The sequence below is a fragment of the Phragmites australis genome, chromosome 14, assembly GCF_958298935.1.
Source record: "Phragmites australis chromosome 14, lpPhrAust1.1, whole genome shotgun sequence".
Lineage (NCBI taxonomy): Eukaryota > Viridiplantae > Streptophyta > Magnoliopsida > Poales > Poaceae > Phragmites > Phragmites australis.
Window position 1 is genome coordinate 6,792,170 of NC_084934.1, and position 11,811 is coordinate 6,803,980.

The window sequence follows — 11,811 nt, forward strand, 5'->3', positions numbered from 1 at the left end:
CATTTGATTGAGAGCAGTGAGCAGACTTAATTAAAACTAAGCCAAAGCAAAACAGCAAACCAGACTATATATCAAAAAGAGGAAGAGACAAATAAATCCATTATCGCTTCACAAATTATCAAACGAAAAAGTTAAACCAAACAAATTGGAAATCTATAAGGAACCTTAATTATGAATGCAATGCCTGAATTATGTACAGTTTTGATAAGATTTGCGTGGATATGCTTGACGAACTACCCTATGGCGGAATGCTATTTGCACAACTTAGTGATCTTTTCATGAATTGAAACAAGCAGAAGAAGCCAGTATTAAGCCTTTTAGATTCTTACCCCATAAAGGAAGTAACAAACGCATGTGTCAAAGGCAACAACAAAAAACAGGGGATAATTAGTACACAGAATACCCTTTTAGAGACGGTGGCACCTAAAAAGAAACAGGGGATAATTAGTTGGTGTAGTTGATGGGAGGCGAGGAGGGAAAAAAACAAACAAAAGGGAGGCCCATTAATTAAAAGATGCTAACTGCTTGTGGAGAGAATGTCTTTTGGTTCCTTTGGCTACAAGTCATATGCATGTCTTCTCAGGCTCAAAGTTCAGCAGCTATATCCCTCATAGCTACGCGATTCACCTTAATTATTTGCATTCATACACTGAAAAACAAATATAACTCATTTTACTTTGTGATGGATGAGTGTATTATATACGTATTAAGACCACTACTAGAGTACTGACTTTGATTGAAGCTAGAATAACCATAAAGTGTATTTTCCTTTTGGTGGTTTAGTTTGATTTAAAATCAGAACCATGCCAACTAAAGTGATAAGAGTTATTTCCAGAAATACTAAAGCTATACACTCCACAAAGTGTGTATTTTCTTGAACTGAATGCGCGCTTTGATTTGATTTCTCTCTCGAAAAGAAAGGGAAAAAACTGCAAGTTTTGTGCATGTCGCGTAACCTATGCGTCTCCCGTTTGAAAGAGTTATGGTTACAAATATGCAAGTCTTTGCATATCTATAACCGTAACTGTTTCGAATTGTCCACGTTTTTTGGACAGCCCGAGGATGTGTAGATTGGGTTCGTTTCAATGCTCTACTCCGATCCGAGACAGAGTTTCGGCAGCGTCTCCCCGTTGTTCTCCGGATACACATTCTCTTGGCTTTGTTGCCGAGACGTGTATTTGGAGAACAGCGGGGAGGTGCTGCCGAAATTCTGTCTCGGATCGGAGTAGAGCATGGAAACGGCCCAATCTACACATCGTCGGGTGGGATTAGGACCTATCTTTACCTATTAGATAGTTTGATGCATGCCGATTCCCTCTTATGGTCAAACACAAATATTTGATTTTTATATTACTTGCTGAATAAAAAATATTATATGTGTATGTTTCCCAATATGTTAGAGGATGGATGATCGTGAGTGGATGTACACTGGCCGCTCTAGTCAGGGTTTTTTGACCGATGAATGGATCCAGAAGACCGATGCGTTCTTGGAATTAGCATTTGCTAGGCCTAAGGGACCTCGTGGAACTTGGTGCCCCTGCAGTATTTGTGCAAACACGCGTCAACAAACAAAGGAGGTCATGGGTCAACACCTTTGTAAGAATGGGTTTATGCCACACTATACCCGGTGGACCTACCATGGTGAGTCCGAACGTGCCAGAGAGGAGGTGGTGCGTCAACGCACCAATGACTATGATGTCGGGGTCGGAGACATGCTAGATGACTTCCATGACGCACATTTTAATGAAGCACGTATGGAGGAAGTGCCGGAGTCAACCGCAAAGGCCTTTTATGATATGTTGTCTACGGCGCAGCAACCCCTTCACGGGCATTGCAAGGTTTCTCAACTGGATGCCATCGGACGCCTAATGGCTATCAAGTCCCAGTTTAGCGGCAGCCGAGAATCCTTCGATGCAATGCTGACAGTTGTTGGTAGCCTTCTCCCGGAAGGTCACATTCTGCCAAAGAGCATGTACGAGTCGAAGAAAGTCCTCCGTGCACTTAAGATGCCATATGAGCAGATACATGCTTGTCCAAAGGGATGCATCTTATTTAGGAAAGAACACGCGTAAGCAAAGTACTGTGTGAAGTGCAATTCCTCTAGGTATCTTGAGGTAGACTCTGGTGATGGTCAGAAGAGGCAGCTCGCAATCCCCGTGAAGATCCTTCGGTATCTTCCATTCGTACCGAGAATCCAACGGCTGTATATGACTGTGGAATCTGCTAAACAGATGACATGGCACAAAGATGGGCGTCGATACAATCCTGACAAGCTGGTACATCCATCGGATGGTGAAGCATGGAAGACGTTCGATCTGATTCATCGTGAAAAAGCTCTAGTGGCTCGTAATGTACGAATTGCGCTCGCAACTGATGGGTTCAATCCATATGGTATGACTTGTGCCTCATACAGTTGTTGGCCCATGTTTGTTATTCCCCTCAATCTCCCCCCCCCCCCGGCGTCATCTTTCAACGACAGAACATATTCCTGTCGCTGATAATTCCGGGGCCTGAATACCCGGGGAAGAATATGAGTGTGTACATGGAGCCGCTGATGGATGATTTGGTCCATGCTTGGGAGGATGGGGTCTGGACATACGACCGAGCTACAAAGACAAACTTCAAAATGCATGTTTGGTACCAGTACTCCCTGCATGATCTACCGGCGTATGGGATATTCTGTGGCTGGTGTGTGCATGGGAAGTTCCCATGCCCAGTATGCAGGGCGGCTCTGATGTTCATTTGGTTGACAAAGGGTGGCAAATATTCTTCCTTCGACAAGCATCGACAATTCCTTCCTCTTGACCATCCATTCAGACAAGACGTGAAGAACTTTACGAAAGATGTAGTTGCCGAAGGCTTAGCACCACCTAAGATGACCGGTGCCGCGGTTCGTGCTCAGTTAGACGCTCTCGAGTCCAATGCCCAAGGAGATGGATTTCTGGGATATGGTGAGCAACACGCCTGGACTCACAAGCCATGCTTGTGGAATCTCCCCTACTTCGATGATCTCCTTCTTCCACATAACATTGATGTAATGCACACTGAAAAGAATGTCGCTGAGGCCATTTTTGGCACAATCATGGACATTCCTGAGAAGACGAAGGATAACGTTAAGGCTAGAGTCGATCAAACGAGATTATGCAATAGACCACAGCTAGACATGGCTCCTCCCAAAGGCGGGAAATCGTGGACGAAGCCAAAGACCAATTTCGTTCTTACAAGGGCCCAAAGGAGGGAAGTACTTGAGTGGTTCCAAACCTTGATGTTCCCTGATGGGTATGCAGCGAATCTGAAGAGGGGAGTGAATTTAGCTACTTTGCGAATCAACGGGCTCAAGAGTCATGACTATCACATATGGCTTGAGCGGCTACTGCCGGTGATGATTCAAGGCTATGTCCCCGAGGATGTTTGGCTAGTGCTTGCGGAGTTGAGCAATTTCTTCCGCCAGCTTTGTGCCAAAGAGTTATCTCATACCGTGGTAGCAGACATGGAAAGACTGGCGCCTGTGTTGCTCTGCAAGTTGGAGAAGATCTTTCCACCCGGCTTCTTTAATCCGATGCAACATATGATTTTGCACCTCCCGTATGAAGCACGAATGGGGGGGCCCGTGCAGGGCCGCTGGTGCTACTCAATTGAGAGATTCCAAAAGATTCTTCGAAATAAATGTAAAAATAAATGCAAAATTGAAGCATCCATAGCCGAGGCATACATCCTGGAGGAGGTGTCAAACTTCACAACAAAATACTATGCTGACAATATTCCCAGTGTGCATAATCCACCCCCTCGTTACAATGTTGGAAACCCCGAAGATGAATCAAAGCTTAGCATCTTTAGAGGGCAACTTGGCAGTGCAAGTGGTGCGACTAACAAGACCTTGCAACATGAAGAGTGGCGCACTATTATGTTGTATGTCTTGACCAACCTATCCGAAGTGGAGCCGTACATGCAGTAAGTGCTCAATACATTATTTCTCAACTAGTCACAAGTTTGTGTCCAACTCCGCTTCTTCTCATTGCTATAGGGAATTCAATGAGCAATTCTGGCATGAATCAAGGGAACCTACCCTCGAGGAAGCTTCGGCCCTTCTTAGAGATGGTGTGGGAAATGACATGCCCGATTTCATTTCTTGGTTCAAACAGAAAGTAATTTCTAACTTGGCTATTACACCAACTTGATTTCATTTCTAACTTGATTTCATTTCTTACATGCGACTAATACACCAAGCTATCCCGCTTAAACTTGTAGGGAACAACCGACGAGTCTATGAGTGCCGACTTGAGACAAGTTGCGGATGGTTGTGCCTATAGGGTCAGGTCATTTAAGGCTTACGATGTGAATGGATATCGCTTCCACACAGCAAGCCACGAGCAGAGTCGGCCCAATTGTAGAACAACAAATACCGGAGTTTTTACTGCAGGCTTAGATGGGGCTGAGTACTACCGAAGAATTGAAGAAATATACGAACTAAATTTTGATGGGAGCAAACCTCTGAATCCCGTCATATTCAAATGCCATTGGTTCGATCCAGAAGTAGTGAGACGGACCCCTAATCTTGGGCTAGTCGAAATTCGACAATCAACCGTCTTACCAGAAGACGATGTCTATATCGTGGCTCAACAGGCCACGCAAGTTTATTATCTCTCGTACCCGTGCAAAACCGTTGAGCGTCTTAAGGGTTGGGATGTTGTGTACAAGGTACCGCCACCCGGTAAACTACCAGTCCCAAACAATGAAGATTACAACATAGACCCCAACACATATGATGGAGAATTCTTTCAAGAAGATGGGCTCGCAGGGAATTTTGAGATCGACTTGACGGAAGCTCAGGGCATGGAAGTAGACAATGAAACTGGTGCTGACGAGGACGAAGAAGATGAGGTTGAGAATACAAGGGACTTGGAATTACTTGAGCGGTTACATTTAGACAATGACAGTGATGACGCCATTCCTCCTCCCGAGCATCAGGATGATTATTTCGACACGCGTGATAGTGATGATGAGACTTATGATCCAGCTGATCCCGATGATGATGATTATTTCTAATAACTGTATCTTTATTTGTAATAAATGTATGACTTATTCTTTCTCATAGCATGTTTTTTTTAGTATGCTTCATTTATTTACATCAAGTTGTAACATCCGTACTAATTGGTTTACTTGTTCTCATAGCATGGTGGGCGGTATGAGGAAGTTAACGTCGCTATACAAAAAGGCGACGGGGAAAGCCACGGATGCAGGTGACAGGTCCGGAAAGAGACCCCGGGGAAGACCTCCAGGAAGGCCTAGAGGCGGAGGCAGGGGTGGAGGAGGTGCTTCTATACCTGCTGTTGAGGAGGAGACTGAGTCGCCTCTAGGTGCGGCTGAGTCTGAGTCTGACTCGCCTATACCTACGGCTGCGACTCAGTCTGGGGATGAGGAGGAGCAGGTTGACCAGGGGGGTAGCTCTAGCTCTACTTCTTCTCGTGTGTGGCTGCGTGGTCCTTCGAGCCTCCCGAGGCGACCGGTGCCAATGGCTAGACGCCCACTCATTCGACCAGATGGAGAGAAGTAAATGGCTCTCTCTACTCTCATTATTTTTTTGCCTTTGTATCTTCAATATTTCAACACATACTAATAAATTGCCTTTACACTTGTGCAGGAACTGGCTGAGGGTTGGAGAGGGTGACCACTCACGCCATGTAAACGGCATCCTTGGACTTTTGATCAAGGAGAAGTTCCCTGGCATGGTTACTTTGGGCGGAGTAATCGAGCCGGCATACACATGGGCTCACTATGTAGCCACGCCGGACGCCCGTGACCGGGAGGGAAGGGTGTTTCCCAATAGAGCCGAGCGGGTGAAGGCCGAGCTGTGAGTAAGTTTCGTTCGCACTACATTAGTCAATACTAATCGCATGGAAATTATTTAACTAATGACTGGATCCGTCGCGTCTATATGCAGGATTTTTTTAGATGCGAGCCGGGCTTGGAGGCTAGGGCAACTGCTGTCATCGATAAAGCTGCTAAGAAACTTGTTAAGGATATGCACTATGAGGCGCGCGTCCAGGCCGTGATCAAATTTCACGCGGAACACCTTGGAGCGAAGGTGACAAAAAAAGACGCTAGGACCATATCTCTGACCCGGGAGCAGTACCTGAAGGTAAAGTACAATAAAGCTTATTGTTCCTTAGATTACTAACACTTAATTTCTTCTTCTTATATATCATGCACTTGATTATTTAGGTGCCTCCGGGGTGGTGCGCCGGAGACCTTCCGTGCTGGTTTGTGATCGTGGACAAGTGGTGCGCTCCCGAGTGGGAGGAGAGTCACAATGCTTGCCGGGAAAGGCGATTGTTGATGCCTGGCGCGCCACACCATCAAGGCAACCTCAGCCTGACTGGTTTCGCGGCTAGATGGGTATGCAATAGCATCTGTTGTTCCCAAGCTCAGTTCTCCTTAATTTCTGTGCGGGCGTCCCCTTTATGAATGTTATTGCTTTTCTGTTGCAGTCGGCAAAAAATGATGGTCAGCCTCTCTCCCAGTTCAAGGCTTATGCTTTGGCCCATAAGTCAAAGGCGATGCACGGGGTTGCTTATGACCCGAATGACCCGGCCTCAGCGTACACCAACGAGAACGTCAAGGCTCGCCTGGATGGATACACATCGATGGCAAAGGAGGTCCACGGCCCAGACTTTGATCCGAGCGAGCAGGATCTTGATGGGGAAGTGGTTATGAGGGCGGGAGGAGGCAAGAAACATGGCCGGTTCTGGATTGGCGACGGCACACTCGATACGGCCACCACTCCCTCTCTCTCTCAGCTTAGAGCTCAGAGCACGAGCTCAGGTCCGGGTATACGCCCTCGCCCAGAGCCTACACGGATTGCGATGAACGAAATGCAGGTTAGTTCTATTTCATTCATCCTCCACTATCTTTACATGCTTTGCATTGGAACGATGATGAGATTGCGATGACATACTGTAGGCCCAGCTGGATGAAGAAAGGAGGCTCCGGCACGAATTAGAGAGATCGTTCGAGGAGAGGATGGCGGCAGAACGATCCCAGTGGTATGCGATGATGACGCCCCTTTATGCTGCAATGGGTCAAACTCCGCCACTGATGCCAACCCCTTCTCGTCCACTTGCTCCACAGGCTCCAAACACTGGCGGCAGAACGATCCCAGTGGTATGCGATGATGACGCCCCTTTATGCTGCAATGGGTCAAACTCCGCCACCGATGCCAACCCCTTCTCGTCCACTTGCTCCACAGGCTCCAAACACTCCTGTGAATTAGTTTATAACCTTGTAATCACCATTATTACCATTCTTACAACCATAGAGTGTTGTGCTAACTATCTACTTTGTGCAGTATCCATCAAAGGGATCGAATACGCCTGGAGCTGGAGGTTCGCACTTTGGTACTCCACCTCACTTTGGTTTGTTCTCCTCACTTTGAAAACTTACTTTTGTAACCCTATATCCATACTTACCATTTCTGTTTACTTTCAAATGCATACTTCTTAATTAGCGTTTTTGCTCCTTAATTGATGCAGGTTAAGGTGGTAATCAAGTGTTGAGTCCGTTACGGCCTGCTACATTTTCTTTTTGTTTGGACTATGTTTTGCTATCTTGTCACGACAATTTGTCATGTTTGTGTCACTTGCGACGGTTTATGTGATGTTTGTGTAATATGCGATGTTTATGCGACGCTTTATGTGATGTTTGTGTAATATGTGATGTTTATGCGACGCTTTATGTGATGTTTGCGTAATATGCGATGTTTATGCGGCGCTTTATGTGATGTTTGCGTAATATGCGATGTTTATGTGAAGGTGGTAATCTGTGAAATATATGTATATTGTTTTGAATTGCAGTGACAGTTTTGAATCTGGTATGGATCAATTGTCGACCTGCTAAATAACAGTTTGCCGAGTGTTACACTCGGCAAACAAGGCTATGCCGAGTGTTACACTAGGCAAAACGGACACGTGTCACAAGGCTGTTCAATCTGGTATTTTGGATGCCACTTTGCAGAGTGTCCACGGGATACACTCGGCAATGCGTGGCACGTGTCGCCAAACTGTGCTATTTGGGTGCTATTCTGTGCTCACTTTGCCGAGTGTATCCCTGAGACACTCGGCAAAGTGTCCTCGTGTTTGCCGAGTGTATCCCTGAGACACTCGGCACAGTGTCCTCGTGTTTGCCGAGTGTATCCCTGAGACACTCGGCAAAGAGGCCGTTAACGCATTGGCACCGTTAGGTCACTTTTTTTTGCCGAGTGTCGTATTTGGCTCTCGACAAATATGTTTGCCGAGTGCACGATATAAAACACTCGGCAAACAGTAGTTTGCCGGCACTGTGTATGCCGACAGTGATATGCCGAGTGTTACACTCGGTAAACATGTTGCCGAGTGTTTTAAGGCCTTCGCCGTGTGCCCTAGGCACACGGCAAAGTCTCGAAATCCGGTAGTGATGGCTCTTATTACATCACGGTCTAAATAACTAAATTAGCTAGCCTGACCTCTCAAGAGTCAAGACATACTAATAAGACGTGCATAAATAGCAAAATATCTTGTTATTAACCAATCTATCAGTAATCGTCGCTGTATTCTTCGCCGTCGTCGTCACAGTCATCGTCATCGTTGTAATCATCATCACTTAAACTATAATCATTCAGACCTGTTCTACCACTGTCTTCCGCGCCAAACGCCGTTCCTTCATCAACGGCCATGGCCTCGGTGCCACTTGTCTTTGCCTCCGACTCCGCATCAGCCTCTGCCTCCGCCGCCTTACCATTATCCCTAAAACTATCATCACTCAGACTAAGTTCTCCAAAGTTACCACTGGCTCCAGGGCCTGGCACCGTTCCTCCATTAGCCATGCATTTTGGCTTCGCCGCCGCCGTCGCCGCCACCATATCATCGCATCTGTCCTTGTCCTTGGCCACTTTCTTGAGCCTACGAATAGCCCTTGCGTCAATCACCCTTCGTCCATTGGCCGTGTCTCCCCTGCCACTTGGCTTTGCATCAGAATCTGCAGCCGCAGCGGCTTCCGCTTTTTCCTTGTCTTTCTCCTTTTGCGTGGCCTTCCTCTTGAGCTCGTCGATCAGGCGTCCAAGGCAAGCGTCCGCGTTGCGATCGGTGCGCTTGGACGTCATCAAGCACTCGGCGACGTCAGCCGGCGTGATCTCCACCGCCTGCAGCAGCTCCTTGACGGTGTCGAACAGCGGGTGCGCGTCCACGCCGAGGTAGTTCTTGGCCAGCGCCGCGAACGCCTCGAAGCCGCAGTACGACATCTCGACGTGCATGTCCATCCGCCCGCGCCGGATCAGCGCCGGGTCGAGCTTGTCCACGAAGTTGGTCGTGAACACGATGATCCGCTCGCCGCTGTGCGCCGACCAGAGGCCGTCGATGAAGTTGAGCAGGCCGGACAGTGTCACTTCGCTGCTCCTCCCACGCTTCTTGCTGTTGAACCCGGCGGTGGTGGCGGCGTCGACATGCGCTGGTAGGCTGGCACTGGCAGCGGCGCTTCGCTGGCCAGTTAGGTCGAGGGAGCAGTCGATGTCCTCGATGACGATGATGGACTTGCCTGTCGTCTCGATGAAGAGCTTGCGGAGGTCGTTGTTGCTTTGCACCATGGTGAGCTCGATGTCGTAGATGTCATAGTTGAGGTAGTTGGCCATGGCGGCGATCATGGTGGACTTGCCAGTGCCCGGAGGGCCGTGGAGGAGGTAGCCGCGCTTCCACGCCTTGCCGATGCGCGCGTAGTACTCCTTGTTATTGCGGAAGTCCGTCGAGGTCGTCCATGATCTTGCGCTTCTTGGCCGGGTGCATGGCGAGGGTGTCAAAGGTGGTCGGGTGGTCAAAGTCAATGTAGGTCCAGACCTTATTCCTGGTAGAACTGCGTGACATGGGAAGGAAAGATCATTAATTAGTGATACTAATACATTTTTTGCAAAATATTGACACTAATACATAAGTGAAATAGGTACTAGAAAAGAGAAAGAGCTAACATAAAAATTGTACTAGAATTACTAAACCAATAAAGATTCGTATATGAATCCCAAACAATCGAAAATGCACTGCCACAATGACTTTAAGTTGAGGTGGCTTATCCGCAGCACCATCTATATGTTTCACTGATATTTGTGCAGTGCGCACATAGCAAAACACACGTGCAGTGCATAACGAGTGATGGGATAAGCCACCTCACGCACATGCTTTTCAGAGAAAACTTTGTTCTACAAATTATACCGACCTACTGGGACGGATATATTCTCTGTTCAGTCCATAAGTACCATTTATTTTGTAGACGTGCTGGTTTAGCTGATACTCGAGAAATTAAAGGTTGTTGCTACTTAACATGAGTCTGTTTTTGTTTTAACAGCCGTGAGAGTTTTTCTTCAACCTCTGGATCCCGCCCTAGCCTTTCTTCAACCTCCCACCCCACACCACCCCCACCTCGCCACGCTCCCTGCCCCGCCCGCCTCTGGCCATCTGCGGCGGCGAGGATACCACTGAATCTGCTCCCGCAGTCCCCGCCACGCTAAGACATGCACCCCCGCCCCACCCTAGCCTACCAGCCGTCATCTGCTGCCCGCGGCCAGTGACGCCCCTGTCGCCTCACAGTGGCCCTGCCCCGACACTCACCTCCTCCATCGGGCCAGCCTACCTCCTCCGGGGCTTCTTCTAAGCTCGGAATCTATGAAAAACTCCTAAACCCGAAAACTCCTTCCCTGACTCGTCGCCTTAGCACCTGTCGATTTTAGGTGACTAAAATTTAGGATGCGTGAAAATTAAAACCTTAATTAACAACAGCTCACAGACAACGCACCTAACGCGCGCGTAGATTCGTTAAGACTCTAAAGCAGGTCTCGATCTAGCTAGGAGTCGAAATCAGATAAAATTCAATCGTACAGAAACAACTGAGAATCAAGTTGCAGATCGAACTTGTAGTAATTACGTACACGTAGTCGATGCCTCTCTTGTTGGTGTACAGCCTCCGGCGTCGGTTCCCGAACATGGCGTCGCGGCCGCTCCGGCGGACGTAAGGTAGGTACTCCTTGACGACGAGGCGCCGGTGGCGCTGGTGGAACGTCAGGCGGAGGCAGTGGTCACGGTCTTTGTTGCCGGGCGGCACCGACGACCACAGCATGGTGATTCCGCGGAACTCGTCGGCCACCTCCTGCCCCTCGCGCAGGCTGAGCACGAACCCGTTGCCCTCGACGGCGCCGTCGGCGTGTAGCTCACGCGCGTCCCGCGCGCACGCCGCGCTCAGGTACGCCTTCACCTCCTCGTATGCGTCGCTGGACTTGATCCGGTCCATGGAGTAGTCGGGCTTGCTGGTGATGTCGATGGTGACGAACGGGTCCAGGAACGGGAGCAGCCGTCGCATGTGCCGCCGGAGGTGCAGGTTGAAGTACATCTTAGGAAGCCCGCGCGGCGCGCACGTGGCGACCAGAGGCGCCAGGAGGAGCCACGCCGACGAGCCGACGTTGTCTAGCACCCAACGTTTCATCATCATCATCTTTGCTCTAGCCGACGTTGCCCCTCTCGTCGCACGCCGATATGTCTGTCTGAAAGAGATTTCTTTTACGTACGTCGATATGATATCTCCAGTTATATGTACGAGAAGCGGCAATGGAGTCAGAGAAGGATACCTTTCGCTTGTTTTCTCTCTCTTTTCTTTCTGAATTCGTTTCGGTTGTAATTTGTCCCCTCTGGAGACTGACATGGATCCGTTTCAGCCAGGTCATTCTGGTTCGGTTGAAATTTTGCCGCCTAATGGGCGACGACAGCCGAGCAATCCAGCATGCCCGGATCCAAGGATAGTCAG

General features: G+C 48.5%; 1 long non-coding RNA gene and 1 pseudogene across 1 annotated transcript; one reads left to right on the forward strand and one right to left on the reverse strand.

Annotated features, from left to right (window-relative positions):
• Window positions 1-7,356: 7,356 nt before the first annotated feature.
• Window positions 7,357-7,684, forward strand: LOC133890035 (uncharacterized). Its single transcript, XR_009903986.1, has 2 exons — window positions 7,357-7,412; window positions 7,530-7,684. It is a non-coding gene; the product is annotated as an uncharacterized LOC133890035 (long non-coding RNA).
• Window positions 7,685-8,566: 882 nt separating this feature from the next.
• Window positions 8,567-11,496, reverse strand: LOC133890199 (AAA-ATPase At3g28610-like; annotated as a pseudogene).
• Between the last annotated feature and the right edge of the window lie 315 nt (window positions 11,497-11,811).